The 24,570-nt window shown below is 43.6% G+C and overlaps 1 protein-coding gene across 3 annotated transcripts in view; it reads right to left on the bottom strand.

Annotated features, from left to right (window-relative positions):
- The window catches only part of MAP2K6 (mitogen-activated protein kinase kinase 6), a 100,937-nt gene that overhangs the window by 33,819 nt on the left and 42,548 nt on the right, over positions 1-24,570 (bottom strand). Inside the window, exon 1 of one of the 3 annotated variants that reach the window (XM_080682784.1) lies at positions 2,696-3,530. The exons of 1 other annotated variant lie outside the window; for it this stretch is intronic. The gene's annotated coding sequence lies outside the window, so the exon portion shown is untranslated. Of the gene's footprint in view, positions 1-2,459; positions 2,640-2,695; positions 3,531-24,570 lie in introns of those variants that run through there. One more of the 3 variants, XM_080682785.1, reaches the window with a different exon arrangement.

The raw sequence follows: 24,570 nt of genomic DNA on the forward strand, positions 1-24,570 counted from the left end.
AAAGAACAGACTGAGAAGCACCAGCTCAGGAAGCAGATCCGAGGAAATCGCTGTGCAAGGGCCAGGGATTTTCCTCATCTAAGGAGATCCTAGGTGTCTCCTGGCGCCAAAGCAGAGCTGCATAGGACGCCCAGGTGCCACTTTCCTTCTCACCTGTCCTGCCAGTGAGCATGCGGAGCTGACTCAGGCCCTGGACAAGGTCCTGGGGAGGGATTCTGCAGATGCAGGACTTTAGAAATCAAGCCTTGTACCTGCTGGCTGGACAACGACTTCCAAAGACTCCAGGGACTGCTCACCATCACAGAGCCAGCTATGACCCAGTCAGAATCGGAATCCAGGTTTCTGGACCCCCACGTCAGAGCTCTTTCCACTGTTTCACAATGGAAGAAGTTTAGAGATGACCAGAGAGAGAGGGGTGACGAAAGTACGGGATTTTTTTTAAACATATATTTTTATTGATTTCAGAGATGAAGGAAGAGGGAGAGAGTGACAGAAACATCAATGATGAGAGAGAATCATTGATTGGCTGCCTCCTGCACATCCCACACTGGGAACCAAGCTGTAACCCGAGCATGTGCCCTGACCAGGAATTGAACCAATGGCCTCCTGGTTTGTAGGTTGATGCTCAACCACGGAGCCACACTGGCTGGGCTGAAGTATGAAATTTTGAATTAAAAAAACAAACAACTTTCTACCAGCCAGTGACCTCAGAGTCACTTTTCCTCTGCCTTTCCATATTCTCAACTGTAAAATGAGGAAGTAGCATCAATACCTACCTTATCTGTATATATAAAAGCCTACGCGACCATTACCTTCAAACGACTGAAATGACCGGATGACCAGTCACTATGACACACACTGACCACCAGGCAGCAGAAGCTCAACACTCCCACAGCCAACCTCCTGTGGCCCCTCCCCCAGCCCCCACCAGCTGGCCCCGATAGGGACTGGGCAAGATGCCCTGATTGGCTAGGCCAGTGGTTGGCAAACTGTGGCTCGCGAGCCACATGCGGCTCTTTGGCCCCTTGAGTGTGGCTCTTCCACAAAATACCACGTGCGGGCGCACACGTACAGTGCGATTAAAACTTCATGGCCCATGCACAGAAGTCGGTTTTTGGCTCTCAAAAGAAATTTCAATTGTTGTACTGTTGATATTTGGCTCTGTTGACTAATGAGTTTGCCGACCACTGGGCTAGGCCAAGGAACCCCACCCATGCACAAATTCATGCACCGGGCCTCTGATCCTATATAATAAAGAGCTAATATGCTAATTAGACCGAACAGCCAAAAACCTTCTGGACGTCCTTCCAGACAACCTTCTGGATGAAGCCGGGGCAGCAAGGGCCAACCGAGGCTGCGAGGGGCTGCGAGGGCTGGCTGGGGCAGCTGGAGCTGTGAGGGCTGAGCCCCTTGCACGAATTTCGTGCATTGGGCCTCTAGTTAGACTAATATGAGAATCAAACGGGATACCTATAAAAGGGCACTGAGATACCTTAAGTAGCTGTTAATTATAACCATTCAGAGAAAGAATCTGTACAGTTACATTAATGAAGTCATGTAAGACAGTGATGAACAAAACTGGCCATATTATCAAAGCCCAATGCAATTTGTAATTGAGTCTTCCTTTTTTTTTTTTTTTTGCTTCCCATGCATTCAAAATCCAAAATCTAGTTCAATTCTGCCAGGTTGTACAAAGCCAGGAGGAAATGCCTTTTAGGACCACCTTCATTATAACAGGTTCCCTCCTCATGTCGGCTTAACTATACGTTTTATCAGATTCAGCACTCACCACTGACTTTCTTACACCTGGAGCTCCGGGCCATTTAGCACATGTTACTAAATTAGCCAGGTGCTGACAATACCCCGTGCTGTACTGTGAGCCACGGAGAATACTAGAAGAATCCTAAGGGTGGGACCTGATTGTGAGAATCCAAACACTAGATAAATGGCCTAATTCCCATCTATGGGCCTCCATCAAACGGAAGGGGGACACTATGTTAAAGGAAATAGTCTAGTACCCAATGAATAACAAATTCAGATAGCTAGGTACAGATGCCAGTATAGGTGACAGGTGATACAGGCAATCGCAACAGCTACACCCCGATATTTCCCTTGACATTCTGAAGATAAACCTAAACAAGCATAAAAACTATCCTACCTGCGATAAAAACCCTCCAGGTGTCATTTCAGCAAACCCAAAGCAGATGTTATTCCTCAATCCCTACATTTCTCTCTCCTTCACTTCTTCTAACTCAGCTCTTACAGGATACACAACACAAGAAAAATAGCTCTTTATGGAGAAAACCTCTTTTGCCAAACTTTAACAGAGCAAACGAATTACTACACCATAGCAATGAATTATTAGCCATTCCTTAGCAGCAACCGATCATTACCCTCTAACTCCACACACTCAACACATCCATACAACGAAACAGTCAATGAGAGAAAGAGAGCGATACCTTGTGGCACGGAGACTAATGGAATAAAGGACCGAGACAACAACCAAGTCTTGGGGGTGTGAGAAGGGCCCCGTGTTCTCTTCTGACGGCAACAAGAAAAGTAGTTTCAGGAGACACAACACCTAGCTGGATTACAAGGCTGGAAAACACCCTGCCTTCCTCTTAAAAAGTGGATCAAGTGGCACAAAATTCACAAAACACACACATACACACCCCACATTCCAGAATTCACTTACGTGCTCGCTACTGCAAACACAGCCCCGTGAGAAGCCAGCGGGAGTGCCTCTGGTGGGGTTTTGGAGGCTGCAAGGCGGGCTGGCAGGCAGAGACCCCACAGAAGCCATGCTCTGCTTAGCTCCCCGAGACCACAGTGCCGCAGAGGGAAGCAGCACTGAGCAGGCTCCACCCTCCTCGAGTGCCGATCTGATCTGATCGAGTTTATTGTTCCCGGGAAACTGCAACTTCAGAAAGAGGGGAGGGAAGTGGGTCCACAGTAAGGCGTGACATTAACCATGAGCCAGACCCAGAGGAATAAATCTATAAACTAATTCTGCACAGTACAGCATTCTGCAGCCTTTCCACATACATGCTTCTCTCATTTCTTAAAAGGGAGAGAAACAGTATGTGGTCCATTTCAAGCTGTGTTGATTTCAAAGCAATCTGTTCCCGCTGGCAAGGCTGCCAGCCCCGGACGCTCACGTTGGATATGGTGCGACAAAAAATTAACGAGGGAGCAATATGAATAATAAAGCTAAGTGGCCGAGGATGTTAAACAGCATTTTCCCTTGCTATGCTAAAGCAAAAATGACCAAAAAAAAGTATATCCGAACATAGGCTCTATTTCTGTTACATGCTAAAAACAATCCTTCTCAGAAAGAGAGAATTCTGTGACTTTCTGGAGGTCGCAACAAGCTTTGCCCTTTTATTGGTGCAATCTGCAAAGAGTGAGCCTCCCCGGCCTGACCCAGCCTATGCAGGACTGCGTGACATCAGCCCGTGTCACACCCATGCCTGTTTTCTCTGAAAACATTGTAGTCGCGCCACCCCCCCCATACACACACACACACACTCACACTCACACACACACACACACACACACACACACATATTTGCAAAATTCATCTTAGAACAAAGCTGGGTCACTGTGATCCTGGCCTGGAACAAAATGGCACTGGGGGAAAAAATACACCAAACCTTGTCCATGGTTAGAAAACATTTACCAGGCCACAGAAATGTTAGCTCGCTTGGCCCGTACCGAAAATGATGGGGTACACAAGACCTCTTGCTCAGCGCCCACTCGGAGAGGCAGCGCATAAAGGGCTTCTCTCATGTGCCTTATTACATAAAACAGAGGATCGAGCTCCCGTGCCAACCCAAACAGGGAGAGAATCCCACAGGGTCAACAAAAGGTGGCATCATGAGGATATGCTGACTCCCAAATATTTGTCATCTTGGCTGACGGTGGGGAGGGGGGGGCAGGGGGCATAAAGATGAGGGTTTATGATTATGGACACAGCTTCACAAAAGGATGGCATTGCTCCCAGGGCCAAATTTATTTTTTTTACAAAAACCTGTTTCCCAATGTGAATGGGGTTGCCGGCCAAGTAGCTGGCAACCTGGAGGCCTTGGCTGCCCTCTCCTTAGTCCTTGCATCTAGGCTTCAAGTTCCAAGGGGAGCTGGCAGGAAGACCGGCAGAGAAGTATCATTCTGGGTTGTTAAATGGCCACGATCGGATGCAAAGAAACTGGGGAAGCAGGGAAGGTGAAGGGGGTGCAGGGGGAATGCTGGCTCTGCGAAGTGGACAGGAAAGTGGGCACACACGCTCCTGTCCCCCAAATGCTGGATCTCGCCCACCCCCGAGAGACTCCAACCGGTCTGCCAGATGTCGTGGGGGTTACATAAAAGTGAGAGAAGGGAAGTGCAAAGCTACCATGTGCAGTCATTTTGATTTCAAGGAGGCAGCTGAGTCTGGACTTGACCTTCGTGTTCCCAGTGCCTACGGGGCTGCAAGCCCCTGGTAGACAGGAACTCAACCTTTCGAACTCACCTCACTCACCGCACATCCCACAGGACTTCCCAGACCTTCCGAAAATCACTGTCCTCACTGACCGGCATCCAGCGCAATGGGAACTGGGTGCTACTTTCCCAGATCCCCAGCATTTTAGTTTAAAATGTCCACTGTGTTGCCCAGCCGACATAGCTCAGCGGTTGAACGTGGACCTATGCACCAGGAGGTCACAGTTTGATTCCAGGTCAGGGAACATCCCCAGTAGGGGGCATGCAGGAAGCAGCCAATCAGTGAGTCTCTTTCATCATTGATGCTTCTATCACTCTCTCCCGCTCCCTTCCTCTCTGAAATCAATAAAAATATATTTAAGAAATAAAATACAATGTCCACTGTGTCTACAAGAGATCTCCATCTTCCATTTATATGCCTCATAACCTTTTCTCGCAGTCTCAAATTATTTTTGCACTTATGTATTTATTTTTGCATTTATTTATTACTTATTGGTTTATTGTCTAACTTCCCCATGTAAATTCCATTATGACAGCCATTTTGCCCAGGAACTGAAAGGCTGTAACCAATAATTTTTCAGTTTCAGATTGAAGAGGAGACGTCAGCTATGTTTTTCAGTAAAGGAGTGTCATGCCATGTCCTCCATGTTTCCAGACAATAAGGTAATGAGATTCATCTTTTATCTGCAGGATGTTCTGAAACTATGTTTTACACACACACACACACACACACACACACACACACACACACACACACACAATCCCACACACACACACCTTGGTGTTTTAAGCTTTAAGCTTCCAGGTCTTTGTTCATATTTTCCCTGGAATGTTCTTTTTTTTAATTGTTGACAGTATATATCCCCCATATTCCCTTCTGTTTCCCCCCTCCACCCAGTCCCTGCCCCAACCCAGGCCTTCCTCACACTATTGTCTATGTCCATGGGCTATGTATATATGCACATATGTTCTTTGGTTAATTTCTTCCCATTCCCCCTCTCTGAAATCTGTCAGTCTCTCCTATGCATCTATGTCTCTGGACCTATTTTTTTCCTCAGTTCATTTTGTTCATTAGATTCAACATATAAGTGAGATCATGTAATATTTGTCTTTCCTTGACTGGATTACTTTGCTTAGCATAATACTCTCCAGTTCCCTCCATGCTGTCTCAAAGGGCAAGATTTCCTTCTTTTTCACTGCTACAGAGTATCCCATGGTGTAAATGTACCACAGCTTTTTTATCCACTCATCTACTGATGGGCACTTGGATTGTTTCCAGATCTCAGCTATTGTAAATAATGCTGCTATGAACTTAGGGGTGCATACACTCTTTCTGATTGGTGTTTCGGGATTCTTAGGATATATCCCTGGACTGTTCTTATCACCTGACTCCACTGGTCAACTTCAACACTCAGCTCAAGCATGTTCTCCTCAGGAACACACACACACACACACACACACAAACACACACACACACGCACGCACGCACGCAATAAACGCCCCTCTTGTGTGGCCATATCTTGAAAGTCTTCTTCCTACAGGGCCTGAACCTATCTGGCCCCCCATCTCTTCCACAAGAATGCAGGCTCTTCAAAGCCCTACGCCACGTTTGGCCCATACACACAGTTAGCATTGGACCCAAGAAATAAGAGGCAGAGACCACAGCAATCCGGCTCATAAATAAGCTGCTTAAACTTTTCAGAGGCAAAATCTATGGGCTCCGGTAATTTACTGGATAAGGTATAGAAGATCAGTCACCTAGTAGTAGTAGTAGTAATAGTAGTAGTAGTAGTAGTAGTTAATAGTAGTCATAGTAGTTAGTAGTAGTAATACTAGTAGGTGGTGAAGATGGCAGTTGTTAATAGTAATTAATAGTAGTAGTAACCTGGCTTTTCCCCACCTAGGTAGAATTAAATGAAAGAGGAAAGTCAGCCAGTTGGGGGGGTGGTGGGAGAAGGCAAGTAAGCACTTGAAATTAAGTGCAAGATGCTGGAAGGGCATGGCGGATTTCAAGCTGGCAAATGGAGCCCCAGAGAGATGGGCGAGTGGAATATATAGACCTGGGAGTGACAAACAGAGAAGTAGAAAATTCATGAGCCACGCAGGGAAGCAACAAGAGCAGGGGAGCAAGGGCAGCCAAGGTCAGGACATTTGGAGACAAGGAGATGCGAAGGAAGAAGAATCGTGAGGGACAGGAAGAAGCTCTGGGTGTGTCAAAGGAGCATGAGCCAGCCTGTGGAGAGCAGCACTAACAGCTCCCTCCTCGGGGTCCTTGCAGAGACTGAAAGCACTCCGGGGGTTTCCTAAACTCCCTGTGATCGAAGCTCTCTTTTTAGACCCGGTAGAGTTAAAGTCTGTCCTGTTAGGTTAACAATTTGGGGCTACGTGCTCTTGAAAGAACCTAAAAGCAAATCACAGCCAATGGCCTTGAATTGTGGTCTGAGCCCAGAGCCAAGACAGGAGGCAGGCAGCGGTTAGATGGGAAATCCCCGCAGCCTGTGATCATCTCCTTCCTCATTTATATGCTGCTTCATTCATGAGTTTTTATCAAAAGGAAATGGAGTCATGAGAGTGTTAAAAAGTTCCACTTTAAAAAAACAAAACACGGCACCGGGTTACACCCACATAAAATGTAGTGATGCGTTTGATCCTTGCAAATGCTCACTGCATTTCGGTTAGGTTTAAAAAACAGCATTCGTATTTTAGAGATAAATACTAAAATGCCTCCAAACGAAATAACATAATTCTAGAATTTGTTTCAAAATAATATGGTGGTATTGAAAACCTATTAGAAGAAATAATGACAGAAAACTTTCCCTACCTGGTGAAAGAAATAGACTTACAAGTTCAGGAAGCACACAGAACCCCATACAAGAGGAATCCAAAGAGGACCACACCAAGACACATCATAATTAAAATGCCAAGGGCAAAAGACAAAGAGAGAATCTTGAAAGCAGCAAGAGAAAAACGGTTAGTTACCTACAAGGGAGCACCCATACGACTGTCAGCTGATTTCTCGGCAGAAACTATGCAGGCCAGAAGGGAGTGGCAAGAAATATTCAAAGTGATGAACAGCAAGAACCTACAACCAAGATTACTCTACCCAGCAAAGCTATCATTCAGAGTTGAAGGTCAGATAAAGAGCTTCACAGACAAGAAAAAGCTAAAGGAGTTCATCACCACCAAACCAGGATTACATGAAATGATGAAGGGTGTTCTTTAAGAAGAGGAAGAAGAATGCCGAAACCGGTTTGGCTCAGTGGATAGAGCGTCGGCCTGCGGACTGAAGGGTCCCGGGTTCGATTCCGGTCAAGGGCATGTACCTTGGTTGCGGGCACATCCCCAGTGGGGGGTGTGCAGGAGGCAGCTGATCGATGTTTCTCTCTCATCGATGTTTCTGACTATCTATCCCTCTCTCTTCCTCTCTGTAAAAAATCAATAAAATATATTTAAAAAAAAAAAAAAAAAGAAGAGGAAGAAGAAGAAAAAGGTAAAGATAAAAATTATGAACAACAAAGTGACATCAAATACATACCTACCAACAAGTGAATCTAAAAATCAAGTGAATAAAAAATCTGAAGAACAGAATGGACTGGTGAATATAATAGAATCAGGGACATAGAAAGGGAGTGGACTGACAGTTCTCAGGGGGGAGGGGGTGTGAGGGGTGCGGGAAGAGATTGGACAAAAAGCTTACACCTATGGATGAAGACAGTGGTGGGGGGTAAGGGCATGGGGTGGGGTGGGGAATCAGGTGGAGGGAAGCTATGGGGGAAAAAAAGAGGAACACCTGTAATAATCTGAACAATAAAGATTTATTTTAAAAAAAATAATATGGTGGGCATAGGGAGATCTGATGAAATAAGATTGACCGTGAGTTGGTAACTGTCCACACTAGTCAATGGACTCCTGGCAGTTCATTATATTAGCTACCTTTGAGTGTGTTTGAAATTTTCCAAAATAGAAAGATTTTCTTAAATAGAGACTGAATCACAGAAAACTCTCGTTTAAAGGTTACAAAAGGGGGATAGTTGAGAAATTAACTGCAAACTAAGAGGAATGCGTATTGGTAGAGGGTCCTCGGTGGATGCCCTTCACTGGAACAAAGGAGGAGAAAGTGCTGGCCTCCTTCCTATTCTTTCTTTAAAAAAAAAAAAAAAATATATATATATATATATATATATATATATATATATATATATACTTAAGTATAATTTACTGATTTCTATATATGTATACATATATTTTTTTTTCTTTACTTCAGAGAGAAAGAGGGAGAGAGATAGAAACATCAATGATGAGAGAGAATCATTGATTGGCTGCCTCTTGCACATCCCCTACTGGGGAGTGAGCCCACAACCTGGGCATGTGCCTGACTTCCTGGTTCATAGGTCAACATTCAACCATTGAGCCACACCGGCCGGGTTCCTTCCAATTCTTTCTAACTTGATGCCATCTCAGAGGAAAAATCATAAGAAAGAAATGTAGCCCTTTCTCCAGGCCTGCAGCACATTCTAATATTCTTTATGTCAAAAAGGTAAAGAAACCAGGGACAAAGCAATATTAAAAAAATTGGGCCCTAGCTGGTTTGGCTCAATGGATAGAGCACCGGCCTTATGGACCAAAGGGCCCGGGGTTCGATTCCAGTCAAGAGCATGTACCTTGGTTGCAGGCTCCTCCCTGGCCCGGGCCCTGGTCAGGGCTCATGCAGAAGGCAACCAATTGATGTGTTTCTCTCACATCGATGTTTCTCTCTGTCTCTCCCTCTCTCTTCCACCCTCCCTAAAAATCATTGAAAAAATATCCTCAGGTGAGGATTAACAACAACAAAAAAAAGTCAGCAGGATTCTTCCCCTTGAAACCCACACCCTCGGCCAAAGAAACGGAGCTAATCCTCTGCATCTTGGTTGTTTCTGCAGTATCGCATCCCCTTCCTCTCCACGGAGGCTGGACACGTTTGAGAGTGTGTTTTGCAAACCACGGCCTGGCAAAAGATGGGCTGGCCTCTGTCTTTTGTTCTGCCACATACACCCCCCCGCTTAGTGCAATTCCCAAGGGTGGCACTGCCAGTTTGAGGTTCACGACGGGCCATTAAAAAACCAAGACGAAGGAATCACTTTGAGAAAACCACTCGGTTTAAGTGTTAGATTTTCTGAAGAGAGAACCCTCGTTTACAAAAGCAAACAGCTTATGTTCAAAACAGTTTTCTTTATGTAAGTTGACTCATATTTCAAAATGATTTCAGGTCCTCATGGAACCCTGAAGGGGGAATTGCGAGACGTAGGCCCTTAGCTTTTACTCCTGAATCAACCATCGTCACCTTGATTACTAAGCATTGCTTCAGGTGGCGCCGTAACGCAGGGCCTCAAAGGAAGTGGAATTCTCCAGTCTTAGGTAATGAGTCTAGAATGTGTTCTAGGCAGTCACCTTGAAACATGTCAATTGGTTACTCTCCAAGACTGAGCACACAAAGAGTACATAAATTCCCCACTGCACCAGGAGAATGTCCCACCTATCTATGTGATCAGAAATGTTGAGGGAAAGGTATGAATTCAATATGTTCCATGATGTCTCATACTCAGTGACCTACAATTTCCCCAAACTGGTTTTAAGGGCTAACCCAAAATATAAGGAGTTAATATATATAATGACTCCTGGATATACTGATGTTATAAGATTTTAAGTTGCAAGTTTTTATTAGATGGATTTTAATTGCATATTATTGATGGCAATTCTCACAAGTCTTTCTTATCGGATCGTGGTGTGAAGAGCTGAGGAAAGTGCTCACTCATCTGTATATACCAGCCGTGGGCAAACTACGGCCCGCGGGCCGGATCCAGCCCGTTCGTTCGGCTGTTCTATCCGGCCCGCGGAGCCGAAAGAGCGGAGGGTTCTCTTGCTCTCCCCTCCGCTCCTTTACTTTGAATTTATATTAGTTCACACAAACACTCCATCCATGCTTTTGTTCCGGCCCTCCGGTCCAGTTTAAGAACCCATTGTGGCCCTCGAGTCAAAAAGTTTGCCCACCCCTGGATATACCATTGGATGATGTAAAAGTCTCCATCAGCGTCACATATGGTTACGCTGGAAAACAAAAAAGAGACCTAGTGGGAAGGGAACCAAACCATAGCACTCGTTAGCTGTAAAACCTTGGGAAGCTATTCATCTAAGCCTCACCCTTAAGATGGGAATACTGCTAAGGACCCAGCAGGATTAAAGGAACCCAGCAACGTATGCAGCGCCACTGGGTAAATACGTGCTCGGTAAAGGAAAGTTGCCCCGTCAGCCACACTGCTATTTTTGGCAGCTGCTTTGTTATTAACAAGTAGCTGCTCAGGAGAATAATAAAAGCAACTAATGTTTATGGAGAATTTATTATATGCAAGGCGCAGTGCTCAGCTTGTCACATAAATCCTTACTGTAATGGTCACTACAACTGCATGGGGTGAATATTTATCTCTTCTTCCACGTCCAGAGCTGGTCCGGAGGGGAGCAGGCAGCCTTCCCATAGAGGATAATTATATTTAGCCCTACAGTTGCAATTACTCTTAATCACACGGCTATTTGCGCTGGCCTGTAGAAGGATGACTGCTGAGCTGTGTCGGCAATATTATAGCTGGGAGCCAAGAAACAGTCCTGGGTTAAATCCCCTGAACAGGCTTTCTACTCTGAGGTCCAGACTTCCGTAGATAACAGATGCAGGTTAGAAAGCAGTTTCCGGGAACCATGGTGACACGAGCTGGGTCTTCCGGGAGAGCCAGACTCGATGGGAAAGCTATATTGCCACGAACGTTTTAACATTTCTGGACTTCAGTGCCCCGGATGCTAAGATGGAAACATTCCGTCATTAAACCAGCTACTTTCCTCACTCAATGGTGCTCTGGCCCCAGCTTTACTGACAACATCACAAAGCTTTCTACTGTGAGATGGGAGGGCTCTGGCTCTGGGGTGTGTTTATAAACGAATACCCCTGCTCTCTGGGGGGTGGGGGTGGGGGTTCTGATGAAATTGATAAGCCTAGGTCCTACCTGGCAGAAATTACTTTAGCGGGAGGTTAATGGTCAAGCGACCGAAAGCTGTGACTGTGGCTTCTGTTTGCAAAACACTGTGTCTCAGGGACACTTTGCTGTGTGTGGTGAGGGCCGCCCCCTCCATATCAAAGAAAGGGGCTCTCGGCCCACTAATGGATTCCTTGCTCACTTCATGCTGATGGTAATCTCTACCTGATGCCTCTCCCTTCCTACCGGAGGATTAACCAGCCCCAGACTAGACTAAACACTCAAGGTCACCGAGACTCTTAAAGCTGGCTAGCCACCAGAAACCCTAACACTCCAAGTAAAATAAATGCACAAAACCAAATGCATCTCAACAACCATTTGGGGGCTTTTTCTGTGAAGGAAGAACCCGTATCTCCTACTAAGGACACTATTGTCTCTCCAGGAAACTGCTCCATCCTCCAAGGCCTAAGCAATAAATAAAAGTAGGCTTTACACCAAATAGCACTCTCACTGCATCTAGCTGTGTCACCGGAACGAGAGCCCACTGGCAGTCGTTCGGGCCTCTAGCATGATGCCTGGGAAAATGTTTTTCGACACTTGGCTCGCCTCCTGTTGCAACTTCATTTCACTTTCCCATCCAGAATTTGTCTAGGTAAGATATGTTCTAGACTTAACTTGGGCGTGGGGCTCTTAACTCCTTACCTGGGCCTCTTGCTCAAAAAATACACATCAATGAAAATAGGAAAATGCACAGACGTTTCCCAAAAGGTAACTGAAAAAAACAACCTAAAGCACATAGTATACTGAAGAAGCAATAAAGATCCATGGCAACTTCTGGTGTTTGGTTGTTTTTGGTTTGCTTGTTTGTTGCACATTTATTACTGCTTTCTGAAAAGCGACGGGGAATTTGAGCAACAGTCTAGAGGAGAAAAGAAGCAAGTGGGAGAAAGAGGCAAAGAGACGGGAGAAGTGAACAGAAGGGACAGGGCAAGGTCCCAGGGAGCCTCGTGAGATTTACAGCTCAGTGGAGAGAAGGGAGACTCAGAGAAAGGAGAGAAGGGTCTCTCTTTAAGGCAAGAAGAAAAAAAGAAGAGCTTAAAGGGTGACAACCCAGAGAAAATTCAACGTGAAGAAAAGTTGAGAGAGGCACTCATATTGACATATAACAGGGTGTTCTGCCAAGATTTCCCCTGGGACCCGGGGAAATGTGAAGCCAAGACACATTAGAAACAGGCAGAATAGAAGAGGTCAGCAAAGGAGCGCCTGCGGCGTCAAATGAAATTCTACTCAGTCCTCCCGCCGCGCCTAAGCTCCTGAGGAACTGGCTGATGGTCTGTAAAAAGTGTGAGAGAGAAATTCTAATAGGCACCCTACTATGTAAGGCTGGAAGGTAGGTGGGATCTAAAACGTCTTTATTCCTTTTAAGAACCTCCTCCATTCCAAAGCTGCTCATTGTCAAACGTGGAAACAAATGAGTCAGAAGTGGTTACCAGCTCAAGAACTGCCCATGAGTCCCCAAGATCACATGTGAGTATGTGATACATTCCGCTCTTTGAGAAATAGTAGAAAGTTTGGCTACTGAAGAGTTTGAATTCTTAATCTCCAGGGCTGCACACCCCAAGGTCTACAAAAGATCCAGGACATTACCTTTGCCCTCTAATTTGTATTATAATAGCTTTATTGAGATATAATTCACATAACATACAATTCACCAATTTGAACCATACAATCCGATGGTTTTTCGTGAATTCAGAGTTGTGCAACCATCACCACAATCAATTTTATAACATTTTTACTACCCACAAAAAATAAAAATCATACCCCTTAGCATTTAGTCTCCATTTTCCACCAATACTATCCTTCTCTCTGGTCCCACATTCTGTCTGTATAGATTTGCCTATTTTTGACATTTCATATAAATGGAATCAGATATATGTGGGCTTTCACGGCTGGCTCCTTTCACGTAGCACAATGGTTTCAAGGTCCGCCTATGTTGTAGCATGCATCAGTACTTCTTCCTTTCTAACGCCAAACGATATTTCATTGTACAGATATACAAATATGTTACCTCTTCGGAAAACTAGGTTTAAAAATGGAAGAAAAGAATCAAATGCCATAAAAGCCAGCGAATAGTTGAGAGCAAATAATAGAACAGTTTATATGAAGGACTGCAAAGAAGTGGTGCATGGTAATAAGAGAGCCCTGACGTTGTCAGAACCTAGGTTCTTTTTCTGAGTCTGCTGCTCACTAGAAACTTGAAGGCATAAATTGCTTAACTTTTCTGGACTTAATTTCTCGCCCTGAAAATTCTGGGATCAGACAATTTACAGTCTACACAACTAATTAGTCAACATTTTCTGGGGCCAACCACCCACCCACTAAGTTCTTTACATGCATTTGAATCTCATAACCACTCTATAAAAATGAACTATTTCCTCAAAAATTTAGGAATACATTTACCATGTGATCCAGCCATTCTGCTTCTGGGTATATACCCAAAACAATTGAAAGCAGGGTATTATGGGCTGAATGGTATCCCCACAGATTCCATATGTTGAAGTCCTAACCCGCTAGTACTCCAGAATGATTTTGGATATAGGGTCTTGAAAGAGGTAATTAAGTTAAAATACAGTCATTATGGTCAGTTCTAATCCAACATGCCTGTTGTCCTTATGAGAAGAGAAAATTTGGAAATCTTCAACTTGAGCCATGTCAGTACATTACCTATTCAAAGGAAAGACCACATGGAGATACAAGAAGACAGCCATCTACACACCAAGAAGAGAGTTTTCAGAAGTAACCAAGACCTTAATTTCAGACTTCTAGCCTCCAGAATTGTGAGAAAATAATGTCCTGTTGTTTCAACCACTCAGCCTAGAGTATTTTGTTATGGCAGCCTTAACAAACTAATACCCGGATCTCAAAGAGATATTTGCACATGCATGTTCTTAGTAGCTTTATTCAAAATGGCCAAAAGGTAGAAGCAACCCAAATGCCCATTGACAGATAAATGGATAAATAAAATGTGACATATACACACAATGGAATATTATTTAGCCTTAAAAAGGAAGGAAATGCTGACATATGCTAAAATATGGATAAACCTTGAAGATGTTATGCTAAGTGAAATAATCCAGGCACACAAGAAAAAAATACTGTAGGATTCAACTTAGATGAGGTCCCTAGAGTAGTTGAATTCATAGAGACAGGAAGGAGAACAGTAACTGGGGGGTGGGAAGAAAGGGAGAGAAATGGGAATGATTGTCTAATGGGTCCAGAGATTCAGTTTTGCAAGATGTCCTAGAGATAGATGGTGGTGATGGTAGCACAATGATGTGAATGTGGTTAATACCACTGAACGGTACACATAAAAATGGTTAAGGTAGTGTGGTCTGTGTTATATATATTTTGCCACAATGAAAAACAAGTGAAAAATGAAATATTATTCTCACTATATGAGTGCAGAAACTAACATGTTTTCTCAAGTTCCAACAGTCTGTATTTCCATCCAGGTCTGAATCCCAGAGCCCACGCTAGCTATACAACTTTTCCATCCTAACACTACATTGCTTTTTCTTTTTCTTTTTTTATTTCTTTATTGATTAAGGTATTACATATGTGTCCTTATTCCCCCATTACCCCCTACCTCCCATTCATGCCCCCACCCCCCTGTTGTCTGTGTCCATTGATTAGACTTACATGCATGCATATAAGTCCTTTGGTTGATCTCTCCCCCTTACCCCCACCCTCCCCTGCCTTCCCTGAGGTTTGACGTTCTGATTGATGTTTCTCCGTCTCTGCATCTATTTTTGTTCATCAGTTGATGTTGTTCATTATATTCCACAAATAAGTGAGATCATATGATATTTATTTTTCTCTGCCTGGCTTATTTCACTTAGCATAATGCTCTCCATCTCCACCCATGTTGTTGCAAATGGTAAGAACTCTTTCCTTTTTACTGCAGCATAGTATTCCATTGTGTAGATGTGCCACAGTTTTTTAATCCACTCATCTGCTGATGGGCACTTAGACTGTTTCCAAATCTTAGCTATGGTGAATTGTGCTGCTATGAACATAAGGGTGCATATATCCTTTCTGATTTGTGTTTCTAGTTTCTTGGGATATATTCCTAGAAGTGGGATCACTGGGTCAAATGGGAGTTCCATTTTTAGTTTTTTGAGGAAACTCCATTCTGTTCTCCACAGTGGCTGCACCAGTCTGCATTCCCACCAGCAGTGCACGAGGGTTCCTTTTTCTCCGCATCCTCGCCAGCACTTGTCATTTGTTGACTTGTTGATAATAGCCATTCTGACAGGTGTGAGATGGTACCACATTGTTGTTTTGATTTGCATCTCTCTGATGATTAGTGACTTTGAGCAGGTTTTCATATGTCTCTTGGCCTTCCTTCTGTCTTCTTTCGAAAAGTGTCTATTTAGATCAGTTGCCCATTTTTTGATTGGGTTGTTTATCTTCTTTTTGTTAAGCTGCATGAGTTCCCTGTAAATGTTGGAGATTAAACCCTTGGAGATTAAATCGTTGATATCATTGGCAAATATGTTCTCCCATGCAGTGGGCTTTCTTGTTGTTTTATTGATGGTCTCCTTTGCTGTGCAAAAGCTTTTTATTTTGATGTAGTCCCATTTGTTTATTTTCTCTTTAGTTTCCATTGCCCTAGGAGCAGTATCAGTGAAGAAGTTCCTTCGGCATATGTCACAGATTTTTCTGCCTGTGGATTCCTCTAGTATTTTTATGGTTTCCCGTCATATGTTTAAGTCCTTGATCCATTTTGAGTTTACTTTTGTGTATGGTGTAAGTTGGTGGTCTAGTTTCATTTTTTTGCATGTATCTGTCCAATTTTCCCAACACCATTTATTGAAGAGACTGTCTTGATTCTATTGTATGTTCATGCCTCCTTTGTCAAATATTAATTGAGCATAGTGATTTGGGTCGATTTCTGGGTTCTCTATTCTATTCCATTGATCTATATGTCTGTTCTTGTGCCGATACCAGGCAGTTTTGAGAACAGTGGCTTAGTAATACAGCTTGATATCTGGTATTGAGATCCCACCTACTTTGTTCTTCTTTCTCAGGATTGCTATAGCTTATTTGGGGTCTTTTTTTATTCCAGATGAATTTTTGGAAAGTTCATCTAGGTCTGTGAAATATGCCATTGGTATTTTAATGGGAAGTACATTGAATTTATAGATTGATTTGGGTAGTATGGACATTTTGATGATGTTGATTCTACCAATCCATGAACATGGTATGTTCTGCCATCTGTTTATGTCTTCCTCTATCTCTTTTTTCAGTGTCGTGTAGTTTTCCGCGTATTGAGAGATAAAAATCACATAGTCATATCAATTGATGCACAAAAAGCATTTGACAAAATCTAACACCCTTTCTTGATAAAAACTCTCAGCAAGGTGGGAATAGAAGGATCATACCTCAACATAATAAAAGCCGTATATGACAAACCCACAGCCAACATCATACTCAATGGGCAAAAACTGAAACCATTTCCCCTAAGAACAGGAACAAGACAGGGATGCCCACTCTCACCACTCCTGTTCAACATAGTGCTGGAAGTACTAGCCATTGTAATCAGACAAGAAGAAGGAATAAAAGGCATCCATATTGGAAAAGAAGAAGTAAAACTGTCCTTATTTGCAGATGACATGATACTGTACATAGAAAACCCTAAAGACTCCATCAAAAAATTATTAGACTTAATAAATGAATTCGGCAATGTAGGAGGATACAAAATTAATGCCAAGAAATCTATGGCATTTCTATATACCAATAATGAACTTACAGAAAGAGAGACTAAAAAAGCAATCCCATTTACCATCGCACCAAAAAAAATTAAGATACCTAGGAATAAACTTAACTAAGGAGGTAAAAGACCTATACGCTTTTTCTTTTAAATCAAGAAGACACACTAGTTTTTATTCTTTTATTTCTATTACTACAGAACTCAGACGATTTTCAGATGATTTAACTTTCCCAGCAAGCATTTTGTCTGTTGAGCTGCTTTGGAAAGGTATGTTTTCTTCAGAAAAGTTGTTCCCTTACCTAATCTCACCTCCCAATCTCCATATTCCTGACTTGTACTATGGCCTCTTATTTCAGGTCCACCCCCCCCCCAAAAAAAAAAGGAGGAATGAAATGGAATTTCTCCAAAATATGCAGGGGTTAAATGACGATGCCAAGATATCTTACTCCTTTTATGCCAAGACTATGTTCTCTTAACTTCAATGTATTACTCCCTCTCCCAATTGTCTCAGTGTTTGAAAGCTGTTGGCCCAGAAGCTTCGGTCTTTAAAAGGCTGAAACTAGTACTGTCCCCGGGGGTAAGACTGTGCAGAGTCCTGTGTGCCAAGCTGCAAACAGGTTGGGGCTGTTGGGAAGAACAGAATGTCCTCTGACAAAGAGGAGGGGTCCAGAGTAGCCACAAGCAACCAGAGGTGTGGCACGTGCTATGGAGTGAGGGTGAAAGAACATGAGGGGGCTGAGGAGAGAGGTGCAAAGTCCTAGAAGATGAGGCCAAGTTCAGCAGAACTCTTTCCTCTCAAGAATACAGGCCCCCATACATGGCTGCAAACTAATTTTTAAATAGTTTTTTTTTTTTTTATTGACTTCAAAGAGGAAGGAGAGGGAGAGAGAGACAGAAACATCAATGATGAGAGAGAATCATTAATCGGCTGCCTCCTGCACGCCCCCTACGGGGGATGCCCTGACCTGGAATCAAACCCTGGTTCATGGGTTGATGCTCAACCTCTGAGCCACACTGACCAAGCTGCAAAGTATTTTTTAAAAACTATATTTTTCCTTAAATTGTATAAACAAATAAGAAGACATTCCTCCCAGGAATATCAGGTTAACTCTCCAAATCTTTCTGTACTGGAGAAAAGCAAACAGCTAAACTAATCATGCAGCAAAGAGACATTATAGGAAATAAAAGCACATCTCCTGGGCTCAGTTCCCCAAATAGTCTCAAGAAAAGTAAAAAAATAGGTTACATAAGCATCCAAGAAATAGTCTAAATTCGGTGGTGGTAGTGAAATTCTATCATATTTAATACAGCTTTGAGTAAGTAGGCCATGGACTAGGGCTAAGCCCTTTTTTCATATCGAATCAATGGCTGTGCCTATTGTAGCGCCTCTTCCTTTTGCAGAATGCAACCTGTTCTAGATTTCCTGGCAGAGGCTGTGATCCCTGGCGACACCATGCTTCCTTCTGAGTATTTACCCAATCACATTATGTTTCAGTGAACTGAACATGTGTGCAAGCGCAAGCAGAAGCACTAACATAGGGAGAAAAAGGGAGACACACATATTTAACGTGTGTCTAAGTTCGAAACCCTCAGAGAGTCTTTATCCTCGGAGCTTAAGAGAATAAGGCTTTCCTACCTTCCCCATATTGTCCACCTTGTCCCCCTACTTACTGAGATCACATTGACAAACAAGATTTTGGCACAGAATCCTCTATTTTCATCCAGTAGGTAGCAGAAATGTGGGCCAAACAGATGAGGGCAGTGCAGGCTGTGCTACAATGTGCCCTGCCCCTCAAGCCACGTGAAGCAGCAGAAGCAAGGGTGCACAAGGCGTCCTTGGAGGAATGCGTCACCACCCGTAGATGGCAGCCAGCCTCCTCTTCTCAGCCACGCCGGTGCAGGGAAGAGCTCAGGTGGCAGGAATGGAGGCTGTGCATGGGTCCAGCAGATGGGCTCCCTCGTACCACTCTTACCAATGACCTAGCCATTGCCACTGCTGAATGTCCAACCCATCAGCAGCAGAGATAGATGCCAAGCCCTATAGCACCTGCAAGGGTGTCTGCCAATCCCTGGGTGGAAGGTGATTATAGCACACCACGTCCACCCGGAGGGGAGGAGAAGCCTGCAATTCCCACTTCCCTACTCCAAGTATGGGTTTGCCTTCTCTGCATGAGAGGCTTCTGCAAGCACACTATGCAAGGATGGAAGAATGCCTAACCTAACATCATGGTATCGCACAGAACACTGTTGCAAACCAAGGGGCTGGTTAATTCAAAGGAGGTGCAACAATGAGTGTATGGCCAAGGAAGCCACGAATTTGATCACAAACTTAATGGTTAAAAATGGTCTATCTATATATATAAAAGCCCAGTGGCCAAACGGCAGAATGACCAGAACGACGGGGCAACCAGTCACTATGACGCGCACTGACCACCTGGGGGGCAGATACTCAATTCAGGGGGCTGACCAGGTTGAGTGGTGCTCCGCCAGTTCAACTGTGGGAGAAAGGATCAGTTAGGGCACTAGCATGCCTTCTCTTCCAGTATCACCTTGATTCATGCCCCAACCCTGACATTGCCGCAGAAAACGTGTTTCCTCTCCATAGTCAGAGGTGTCAAGATCTGGGTACCAGGTGTGTTCATTGGTACTGGGGTATCACTTTTTCTCGGCCCTTTCACCAATGAGAGGTAGGAAATACAAGAATGTGCACAGACATCTACATACATATAAATATGTGAACACTCATACATAAAAATACACATATGTATGCATCGGCACATGAACATACATATACACACCCACATATGGCCAATACCAAGCCATCCCACAGGGTTCTTTTTGCCTTCTCTCATTTGCTAGGTCCTATAATACAAGATTGTTTGCTCCATACTACAATCTGTCTATCATTTTAAGAAGGATAAAATTTTACCCAAAGCTCCTAATGCAGAATTACCCTCCTGTCTTATTGGCCAATAAAGGATCACATACCTATGCCAGAACCTACCTCTGGCACAGGACCATCGCCATTGGCTTCTCCCTGTCACTCTTCCACCACCTCCATCCCCGGGGCTGGGATCAGGGCCTCCACTCCAGTGCACAATGACATGGAGAAGGGTGAGATATACAAGGAGAACAGGGCTTCTCTTATTTTCCTTAAATAATACATGTTTTTAAATTTTTTATTTATTGATTTGAGATAGAAAGAGGAAAGGGGGAGAGAGAGAGAGAGACATCGATTTGTTCCACTTATGTATGCATTCATTGGTTGATTCTGATATGTGTTCTGATCAGGGATCAAACCCACAACCTTGGTGTATCAGGACGGGACACTCTAACCAACTGAGGTACCTGGCCAGGGCAGAGAATAGGGTTTATAACAGAAAGAAGGTAGAGGAGCATGGAGCATGCATATCATGGAGTCAACCAGCTATGTCTGCTACATGAATCTACAATCCACAGAGTCGACTGGACAATACCACTCTTCTGAAATTACATGCAAAAGTTTCTTTGTGTGTGTGTGTGCACATGCACACTTTTCTGGGAACAGGACCCACAGTCCTCATCGTTTCTCAGGGGGCTCAGGGACCCAGGACAAGTTCAGAACCATTCTCTTCATTTTGAACTCACTCAGTCCCTGATCTTAATTTACAGAGCACGGGAGGTTTCTAGGAACTTAAACCCCAATTCAGAAAATGCGAGCATTTCCCCAATCTCATTTATTACTCCCAGGGCAGGAGTCAGAAAACCAAACCGCCTGGCCTTTGTTGAGACACAAACGTTTATCTCAATTTGAGTCCCTCTTCAGCTTGATCCTAGAGACTGACTGTTGGGGCTTCTGGGGCAATTAAGGGCACTAAATCCTCTGCGAATTAGACATGCTGTCTTTCAACTCATTCTTCTAAAGGACAAGGGACGGAGCGGGAGTCCCCGGAGGAATAAAGGGAGCAGACGTGCAAACTGTCATAAAGAAGAAGAAAATCCATGGCTTAGGAGCCAGAGAGCAAATGTCAAGGCAGCTTGTCAGTTTCAATGTGTTCTCAGGATTGTATCCCATTGGCCCCAAATGCAGAGTGCAGAGTCCCAGAAATCTTGCCACCATGTGTGACAGCTGTGGCCATAGAAAGAGATCAACACATCCAGGGCTTTAATCGGCTAGGGCTCCTTCCACAGTGCCATGTATCTATCTGCAAAGGCTGAGTACAAAGGCGCTACTGCAGGCATTATGCCAGGTAGGAAGGGGGAGGGGGGCATTTAAAAGCATGTGCCCTTGGGTGTGGCTCTTACATTTTTGCCAGGCAGACAACTGCTGTGCAGACAGAGATGACATCACGGGAATCTAGATTGCTCTTAGCCACCTCGGTCACAGGGTGACTCTATAAAGCTATCATCCCAAATGGGATGCTTTTGAAAGAGGACACTTCATGATTAAACCAAGATGAGAGCTGTGAAGAGGGGCAGTCCCAGCAAAGCAGATGGCTGGCACCCTCCTCGGTCAGTATTTCATAAGATTCTGCTCTGGTCTCTGTCATTCACCCAACACGTTGTATGTGCCTTCCACTGGGCTAAGCAGCACAGAGAGTATGAAAAATAATTAAAAGGCCGCAGCATACCATCACACACCATAGCATGTATTCCCTGCCCATAGAATCATCTCTCTTTGCTCTAACACTACCCCGGCTGCCTTGAGCAGCAGTTCCCTCGGCAGCCTTGAAATCAAAATGAGCTGAGGTTTACTCTGAGCTAAGGCAGTGGAGGTTCTGCATGGTTGGGTTTTTAAGTCTTTGATTCAGAATATATCCAAGTGACTCACTGGACTATTTTGGTCTTGGGAATTAAGCTGCATTCAGAAAGTCCCGCTGCCATCTCACGTTCCAGGGTAGACAGAAGCCTTCCTCGGAAACCTCTGGAACATCTGCCTGAGTTTCGGGAGTCAACCGGATCGGATCGGGCACACCTTAAAAAAACCTCTTGAGATGGAGAGCATTATGCTAAGTGAAATAAGCCAGGCAGAGAAAGATAAATATCACATGATCTCACTCATTTATGGAATATAACATAATGAACAACATAAACTGATGAACAAAAATAGAACCAGAGACAGAGAAACATTAATCAGAACGTCAAAACTCAGGGAAGGTAGGGGAGGGTAAGGGTAAGAGGGAGAGATCAACCAAAGGACTTATATGCATGCATATAAGCCTAATCAATGGACACAGACAACAGGGTGGTGGGGGCATAAATGGGAGGTGGGGGGTAATGGGGGAATAAGGACACATATGTAATACCTTAATCAATAAAGAAATTTAAAAAAAAAAACAAAAACAAAAAACCTCTTGAACTCTGATGATATTTTCCCATTTTAAGTCACCCCCAAATCCTCTCCTAGGTCAATAATCATTTATGTGCATTAACCTCCATTCTCTTGGTTACAAAAAGCATTTCAAATCAAGGACCCCTAGTCTCAGCCTATCGCTCAATGGTTGAACGTTGACCCATGAACCAGGAGGTCACAGTTTGATTCCTGGTCAGGGCACATGCCTGGGTTTGGGCTTGATCCCCAGTGTGGGGTGTGTGGGAGGCAGCCAATCAAAGACTCTCTCTTCTCATTGATGTTTCTATCTCTCTCTCCCTCTCCCTCCTTTTTCTCTGAAACCAACAAAAACATATTAAAAATGAAAGAAAGAAAAGAAAGAACTTCCGGTTTCTTGCTGTCTTCATCACTGGCCAAAATTAAAAATTAAAATTAAATTTAAAAACTTTTATACTCCTGATGCTTTAGGAATGCAAAGGCTTCTACTGCAGCCATTATGCTGGGAGGGAAGGGGGAGGGGCATGGAAAAGCATGTGCCTTTGGGTGTGGCTCTTACATTTTTTCCAATATTAATAATAATTTTTGCCAGTAATAATAAATTACTTTTAAAAGCAAATATTACAGATTTCCTGAATTCAAAAGTAGAAAATGTTTATTATAAAATTTAGAAACAGAAAAAGTATAAAAAATAAAATTGAAGTTAGCCAAATTCCCACCACCAGGCAAAACCATTTGTTAATATTTTGGTGCACTTCTTTGCCATCATTTTTGTACACATATCTATAAATGTATATATTTACATAGATACAGAAAAGTCTCATAAAATTAAGACCATACTATATGTACATTTTTTTTTAAGAATTTTAAAAAGTATTTCTGTTGAATTTTAGAGAGAGAGGAAGGGAGAGGAATAAAGAGAGAAACATCTATGAGAGAGTAGAACATCAATCATTGCCTCTTATACACCCCCTACTGGGGATTGAACCAGCAACCCGGGCATATGCCCTGACGGGGAATTTAACTAAAAACCTATGGGAGCACAGGATGACACCCAATCAACTGAGCCACACTGGTCAGGGCCTGTATGTACAATTTTTAAAATGCTTTCAACCCTTAGCCCTTTATGGTGAATACATTCTGCAGGCATCAACCATATTTTTGTCAACTTCTTTTCCAGGTGTAAAATGTTCCATTCAAAGCACTACAAGTAGTGGTTGTGAAATGTATATTTATTCATAATTGTTAAGTGACCATTTGCATAGCTAGCATGCTTTTTAGTGGCATGTGTGAAATATGTCTGCCTCCTTAAAAAGGACAAGTCGAAGGACAATATGCTAAGTCACTCAGCTTTACAGAACTTGGAATCAATCCACTTAGAACAGCCCAAGACCTCTGAAATGCATCAAGAGATCAGAGCAGGGTTGTCTCAGACTAATGGCTGATCAGAGAACAGAAGGACATGCTCTGAAGGTGAAGGGGGGAGATTTGCTAGGTACTACAGTGTCTAGAGAAACAATTCAAAACTCATATGAAACAATTTTTAGCTTTCTACAGGCTTTGCATTGTGTTAAGTAATGGTGACACCAAGATGACTAAGCCATAATCTTTTCTCTGAAGGACGTCACAGCCGACAGGGTGATACCGATGCAACACTGACACGTGGGATGCTTGAGCCTGCTGAGATGAGGAGATTGCTTGGATTGTTTGGGTGAGCCCAATCTAATCATATGAGTCCTTAAAAGTGGAGAGGAGGATAGAGGGTCAAAATCTCAAGAGATCAACCCCTCCAACCAGTTGTTCAAAACAGCCACCCTTAACTTCCTCCTATCGTTTTCCCCCGTCTAACCCAATAGATCACATTGACTTTATCTCCGAAATTATTTTAAATCTGCCCAACTTTCTCCATCTCTCTTGCTGATGCCTTAATCTACAGTGTAGACTCTACACCATTACCATCTCTTACCTGGACTTCCACAACACCCCTCCTACTTGGTCTCCACACCTTCTCTTTC

The sequence above is a fragment of the Plecotus auritus genome, assembly GCF_963455305.1.
Source record: "Plecotus auritus genome assembly, chromosome: 7".
Lineage (NCBI taxonomy): Eukaryota > Metazoa > Chordata > Mammalia > Chiroptera > Vespertilionidae > Plecotus > Plecotus auritus.